General features: G+C 34.8%; 1 protein-coding gene across 3 annotated transcripts in view; it reads right to left on the bottom strand.

Annotated features, from left to right (window-relative positions):
* NEXN (nexilin F-actin binding protein) overlaps positions 1–7,630 on the bottom strand; it is a 37,958-nt gene extending 30,328 nt beyond the window's left edge. For 2 of the 3 annotated variants that reach the window (XM_015595082.2, XM_025052112.1), the window contains exon 1: positions 7,532–7,630. The gene's annotated coding sequence lies outside the window, so the exon portion shown is untranslated. The remainder of the gene's footprint in view (positions 1–7,531) is intronic. The other variant, XM_006919347.3, reaches the window with a different exon arrangement.
* Between the last annotated feature and the right edge of the window lie 239 nt (positions 7,631–7,869).

Here is a 7,869-nt window from a genome sequence, read left to right as displayed (position 1 = left end):
CGTAGACAAATATATTCAAAAGCCTTTTTCCACCTTCAAGATGATTGTTAAGCCATTTGTTTACCACTGAAGTATTTCTCTAAACAGATTATAATAGATATGGTGGTTTTCTCCACTTCACTGTAAGCATGGATGTTTTCCTCCTTCAGGCTCTGATGCCTCTAAATGAACATAGGATTCTAGATGTATCTGACATAGACTTTAAAGTTATTTTATATTGTTAAACATCTCAGACATATCAGCCTAATCTATCTTCTTTAACTTTTTATTATGAAAATTTTAGACATATGTAAAATTAGAGACTAATACAATGAACCCCATATACCTATTATCAAGTTTCAACAATTATCAGCATTTTCCATTGCCTTAAAAAAATACAAAGTCTGTTCACTTATTTTGTGTAACATCTATTTCAGCATAACACTCAAGTACTTTATAGATGTTTTAAGTCCTATTACAGCTGCAACCACGACATCCTAGGCACCATGCAATGTATCCTTCTATCCTCTCGGAATTATGCCCAGAATCAGGCCCCATAACTCTTGCCTTTTATTTCTCTCAGGACAACTTTAAAGAAATCATTCAAAGAAAATTGGTAAGTTCTCACTTGATGAAGTCATTAATAAAATTAAGCTACATATATAAATAAAATGCCAGGATTTTTTAAAAAGCTACAATACATTAGAAGAAAGAACTGCAGTCTCCATGCTGAATAAAGGAGAAGGGTGACATTTTTGCATATCTCATTAATATCTGACTTAATAAAAGATAGGTACAGTCTCATATCTGTATTAAAATTATTCTGATATGTTATTTTAACTACTGAAATATATAAAGAAATATGGCCTCACAGAGATATGTAATTGGAAAAAGAAGGATTTCATGGGTGCCTAAAGTCTTGGGGACTCCCAGGGATTCTAAGACCACATTCTGAGTATGCTGAATTATAGTAAAGAACATTCTATCAGAACATGTCAGTTCTCATTGTCACTGTATTTTAGAATGCTAAATGAAGATTAGTTTAACAACTTAATTCCTATACTCAATAACCTGAATGCCAAAAGATTTTATAACTGAAATCCCACAGACTTGTCTTAGTCTAGTTTAAGTGATTTTTCTGTCTGAGCAGGCAATGGTAATGCACCTCGGCCCACTGCACTTTTCTAAGGGTCTAAGATCTCAGGCAAGCCAGCTGAATTGTTATCAAGAATGAGTAGAGAGAAAACATTAACAAAAGGATAAAGTTGAACGTGTGAATCAACGATAGTCTAGTCATAAGAAAAAAGGCTGGGATAATAAAGAGAGTCAATAGTGCCATTCTAGCACATTAAGCATTCATGTTAAATGAAGACTTAAGTAGCCATTATAGGAATACTGCAATGGTGCTATAGCATGTCTATAATTTATCAAAAAGGTTGTGTTTTTTTTTACGATCTGTATTTACAATATACTGTTTTTGTGAAAAGAACCAACTATGTATCAGACATTATGCCTGGCCATGGGATACAAAATGTATGAGAAAGCCTCTGAAATCAAGTAACTTTGTTGGAAGAAATAGATGGGACCACAACTAATTATAATACAAAGTAGTAAGTGCTATAATAGTATTATATAGGGCTCTAAAAATATGAAAAAGGCATGGAAAAGATGTTCGTGGGGTTAAGGATGGGGCTGAGGTCAAGGAAGGTTACACAGAGACGGTGACATTTGATTTAGACCTTGAAGGATAAGCAAGATTTCCCAAAGTGGAAAAGAGGGTAAAGGCATCCAGTAAAAGAAGGAACATGAACAAAAACACCACTGCAGATTTGGGGAACCATAAGCTGTCCAATGAATCTATGGTAAAACAGAAAGACAGGCTAGGAAGATTCCTGAATGCAATATTAAGAAAATGTTTAGACTTGATCCCAAAAAGCAATGGAGAGCCAGCAAAAGATTTGTTTAAAAACAGGAATGTGACTTAATCATATATATATTCCAGAAAGAAAAGAGACACTGATAGCAGTGCAGAAAACTAGCGTGAAACAGGGAAAGGCTACAGGGAGGAGGACAAGTACAATATCTTGACAAGAGAAGATAAGGGCCTGAATTACGACAGTAGCGTTGAGAATGACGACTTGGAAGAGGCATCTTTGAAGAAGATTTGATAGGACATGGTGACTCACATTTAACAAGCATTTATTAAGCTCCTACTACATTCAGGCAAGGACACTAGGTTGTAGAGAGATGAAAGTGAACAAAAAGATAAATCTGTGTCTCCAGGGAACTTACACTGCAGTCAGGGCACTATTACAAGAACTTTGGCCAATTAGATTTGGAGGCGTAGAGATGAAGAGAAGAATACTGTCAAGAATTAACTCAAAGTTTCTAGTTTGAGCAAATAGATGGACAAGGTTACCATTAAAATTAAACTTAAAAGCATGTTTGAGGTGTCAGAAAATGAGTTCAGTTCGAACAGGTTTTAATTACCTATCACAATTACATTTGGGGTCTGGTTATACATGGATTAAGAATCATGGATTTTTAGAGCTCATTATCTAAGAACCTTAAAGATCACTTAGTCCAACCCCTTCCTTTACCATAAGAAAAAATGGGAGGCACAGAGAGTTTCAGTGACTTATCCAAGGTTGCAGACTGTTCAGCAGCAGAGCAGGGTACTAGACTTGACTTTTAGTGAACTACTCATTTCACTCTACCAGTCTCCATTTTTACTTAATTTTTAAGTACATGAAACATTATATATATTATATATATATATACACATATATAATGTGTATATATATGTATATATCTCCAACTGTAATACTAATTGGTATGAACTGGCATAACAATTAGTGAGATAGGCTTCAAGAAGTTTTTGAAAATGACTTAATGGCCTGATGAAATATGTTTCAAGAGTAGAGTATACTTAATGTACGGTGCCAGGTAGGTACTAGACTTATTGAGAGGATCACTTTGTAAATTATATAAATGTCTAACCACTATACTATACATCTGAAACTAATATAAAATAATATCGAATGTCAAATAAAATAAATAAGTAAATAAAGACATTGAATGTGAAAATGCTCAAATAATATGTAAACCTGGTATTTCATTAAATCAGTGCCAAACTAATTTCTAGCCATTAGTTGTTGAAGTCTTCTTGATAAGAGGATTATTCATCTTAAAGCTTTATAAAGTAATGTGCAATATATAAATATGTGAAAATAAAAAAATAATAGAGTATACTTTGGGACTGTTATAATAGAATTTCCAAGATAAATACTAAGGTATGAAGCTCAAGCCATCAGAAAATATGTAAGTCTCACAGTAGGATATAATATTAAGTACAGCAGATCTATCTTAAAATATGCATGCTGATGTTCCTGTTATAGAATTTCATTGGACCTATGTCTGACCTCTAAATTTTCTAAATTTAATTAATTTTCCTTGACTTTTTTAGATATGCAATTAAAAAATTTCAAGATAGCCAAAAATGCAGGAATCAAGAAAGGAATTTTAAATCATAGCTTCCTATCATTTACAATAACTTTCACTATGTTAATGTATTATCTGCTTTCTCAAGGAGAACAGAACTGTCAAGACAGTGACAGCTTTAAATCTGCATTTTGTTTAACTCAAGTAAATTCTCTGTCTCAGTTTTTAGGAGATTTTAGAACAGAACGCTTAACTATACACCACAAGTATATTAAAACCTATCTCTTTAAAGTCTTTGGAACAAACATTGCTTTGAGTGTCATAAAACATGAATCTACATTTTTATCATTCTTCACTTGTACAAGAAATAAAAACAAATGTAATGTGACTTCATTAATTTAATGAAAGTTATAACCTTATATTTTAAAAATTATATTATAAAACCTATTATAAACCTTATCACAATTCAAAAATATGAAACTAGGTCTTATTTTACCTATTCCATATGGTGATATTTTTTCTTACTGATACTCAATTCCTTATTGATAACCAAGAATTTTATTTTCAATCTGTCTTGCCATTCTTCTGTATCAATAATATGTAATACTTTGCATTTATACAACTGTATGTGATATTTTTCAAAGAGCATTCACCATCCTATGAGCTCCTGAAAGGTAAAAACTGTGCTCCACTCTCTGTTCATTATCCGTAGCATCTCGTACAACTGGGACACAGTATGAACTCAATTCATTTTTGAAGAAGTGGATGGATGACAAGGAGACAAAAGGAAAATGGATCCAAAATCGGCCAGAATAAAACTTATGATTGATATCTCCAAAAGGAAGGCCTATGATTACGATGCACAAATGAATGAATGAATGAATGAATGAAATAACAGAAAATAAAATAAAATGGAGTGAGTTTACATTAAACTAGATATCGTGAAAAACCAGAAAGTTAGGGCTTCAGCAAGGTGGCTTCCCAAGCAAATGGATGTGGTAATCTCTGGCGGAGACTGCGCCTCCTCACCCTCTTTGCAAGTGGAAGATGGCTTTTCAATGAAAGACAGCTGGGAAAAGGGAAGACTCAGGCCTCCGGCTCCAAACAATTTGGTTGGGTGGAGAGACCGAATAGTAGCTAACTCATCTTTCTGGCCAACCTCTAGGGGTCGCAAAAACTCTCCTAAACACATCTAGGATGAGGAGGGAGTTGAATTTTTTGAGTTCCTAGTAAAAATTTCTTTCCCAGAAATATCTCGTTCATGCTTTCTAAAATCCCACCAGTTAAAATATTTTATTTGTTTTAATTAGTAATACACATTCCCTTGCAGTTCAAATTGACACTAGCAATTAATGTCAACGAATGTTTTCTTCTTCCCTTTCCTATGATCACGTTGTTTAAGGGAAGGATTGCTAACCTAAATATATCTACGACATTTATAGTTCAGGTTCCTAATGCCAAGTCCAGCGATTTGCCATCCTATCATGACTTCAGACTTGCCCTAATACGTAGACCAGGGGATTGTGTGCTCAAGTGTCTAGGGTCAGGTTATGTCAGTTATTGTTACATACTATAATTGACAGGTACTGTAACTGAGTGATGACTAGCTGTAAAACAATAGAAAATAGCTAAGAGGGTGTGTCTTGTTTGAGGGAGGAGCCACTACTAAGTTCCAGGGTATTGTTGCTATGCAGAAATGTGGACCCAGTTTTGCCAAGATCTTCCAATTTTTCGAGAGAAGCTGGAAATTCATATTTTAAGATAAAATGCACCGATTTTTATGTCTGTCTGTGGCTGAAAGTGGCTTTCTGGCTGCCAATTTGTGGCCCCTGATCTAAATAAACAGGCAGCATTGAGAAAATGGAGACATAGGGGAGGCCTATTTTAGCCAGAAAGAGGGAGGGAGACTCAAAGGGAAAGAACAGGAAAGAGGCACAAAAAGGAGAGTGGAAGTCAAATTTCCCCAATCTCAAAACCTGACCTAGAGAACCACAATCTACTTGTCTTCTCATCTGAGAGCAAAAAGGAAGAGATAACAAGAAGGGGAAAAAGTAAGGGTTGGGAGAGAAAAAGAACCAGCTATTGAACACTTATTAGATGGAAGATATTGCATCAGATGCTTTCACATACATAATTTCATTGAGATTTGACAATGCAAGGGGAAAAAATTCTTACACTTAGGGAAAAGAGGGAAATATATCAAAATACCAAAAGTCAGATTTTGAGAGCCACTTTTCCCATTCTTCATAATTTTTAACCACAAATATAATATAGTTATAGTAACTTTATAATAAAAAAACAAATGTGACAAAAACTTAAATTGGATTTTTGGGTAAAGATCCACCCCCCATCCAAGAGTGTAGAAAGTATACTACCATATGTCAAGCCCAATTATGTACTGAATATTTAAATATAACGATTCTAAGTATATATAAATAATATGTAATTTTGCAATTATAAAACCAAGAACAATGGAAGAAACTACACAGGTGATATAGACCACATAATGAATAAATAAGAACAGAAATATATGAAATAATCAAGAACCCCTAGTTCATTTTCCCTCTGAATTATAGACTACCAATATGTTTTTGTGTATGGCCTACATGCTATAAAATGTACTGAGTCCTCTCCTCTATACAAACTTCTAGACATCTGCCCATCTGTTACATACTTTTTATATTTACTGCATTCTTTTCTTTATTTTAAACATGTATTTTTATTTTAAACAATATTTTTATTTGCCTTTGGAGTGTTTTGAAGGTAATAGTAGATTTTATGTATTTTTTTCCTAAATGAAGTATGTCATTTCAGGCCGCTCAGGTTCTAAGCAATCTAAATCCCTAATTAATCTCTCCCAAATATACATATTCACAAATGAAACACTAACCTAAATACTTCAAGTGTAATTTCAGGGGAAAAATACTGTTCAAAAACCTAGATAATGCATTCCTTCATTGATACTATATATAGCCATCTCAAGATGACATACATTTTGACAATGATCAGTCTCATATATCAGATTTTCAAAAATAGCACAGATTCCATTTTAAGATGAGCAGGAAAAATTGCTACTCACTACATTTCAGTTTTAAATGAATTCGAAAATGAATCTGAAATTAAAACTGAATCACACCAATACTGTACTTGGGGAAACTGGCCTTAAAACGAATTTTGTATGTGTGGATTTTGTTTAGGGTTCTTAAAGAGAGTTGTAGATAAATTACAGAATTGCACACATTTTAAATTATTTCAGTCAAAATATAAAATATTTTCGAAAATAAGGGCCTAATATTGTGAGGAAGAATATCAACTAACTACATTATACTCTCCCACCCAAAACCCTGTCCTTGTTTGACTAATTACACATTTTCCCACCTTACCATATCTCAAAACAAAAGAATTTCAGAGATTTATGTGTATTCGGAGTGTAGTTAGATTGTTTTATGACAGCAATTTAACCTGTAAAAGGATTAGAGGGAAATAACTAGTTCACTCAATGATGGTGACTAAGATGGTATAAATATTTAAGCTTATTTATTCACACTACCTAATACATAGTTATGTTGTGACTCGCAAGCCAATAAGCCCGTTACATGAATTCACTAACAAAATTTAGCTGATGAATGATGCTCCCATTATTTTGCTCATGGAACTAATTTCTTTCTTATAATGGCTTACTGCTTTCTTATAATGCTCTACCTGCCTCTTTCCCAAGGGCAGACATTTTGTTAGGACATGGCCTAATGCTATTTTTACCTTGTTCTCTCTCTGTCTCTCTCCCTCTCCCTTTCCTTCTCCCTCCCTCTCCCACCACCTCTCTCTTCTCCGAAGCCCGATTCAAAGTCTTTGTTCACGTTATGGACCTTTAATAAATATAAAATGAAGATCTCCAAGCCATTGCAATAATTAACTCACCTCTCAACTTGGTTATTTTCTTTACAAATGCCAATAATACATTTTTAGCATTTGTAGAGCATTTCTCAGTTTATGCACAATTGGAATGGCTTGGCGGTAGCAAAAATATATAGACAGGGAAGGTTTCCATAAAAGTTAACTACACGATTCACTCCAACTTCCAGTTCTATCTGCACAATCCCCAACATCTCACCTCGGACAGAACCGCGAAAGAATAGTTTGGAGGGACGGGGTAGGTGTTAGGTTGTTTAAATCACATTTCACTCCTCAGCCTCCACAGGGGCAGATCAGGAACGATTTCTCTTAAAAATTACAGACACAGCTGGCGGAGACGGAGACCGCGCCAGGGGCACGTGGTGGGGGACGACCCTGAACTTTATCTGCCTGGACCCCAAGGGTAGGGCACAGGGACTGGCACCGCCTCCGCTCACGGAGGGCTCTTCCCCTGCAGGAGAAGAGAAAGCACCCAAAACTCAACCGACAGGACGCAAGGGTAGCCAAAGTAGGGGAGCGAAGCAAGGAAATCGCCCC

The sequence above is a fragment of the Pteropus alecto genome, unplaced genomic scaffold (assembly GCF_000325575.1).
Source record: "Pteropus alecto unplaced genomic scaffold, ASM32557v1 scaffold25, whole genome shotgun sequence".
Classification (NCBI taxonomy): domain Eukaryota; kingdom Metazoa; phylum Chordata; class Mammalia; order Chiroptera; family Pteropodidae; genus Pteropus; species Pteropus alecto.
The sequence above is the reverse complement of the archived record's forward strand: the minus strand, read 5'-3'. Positions and strand labels throughout refer to the sequence as shown.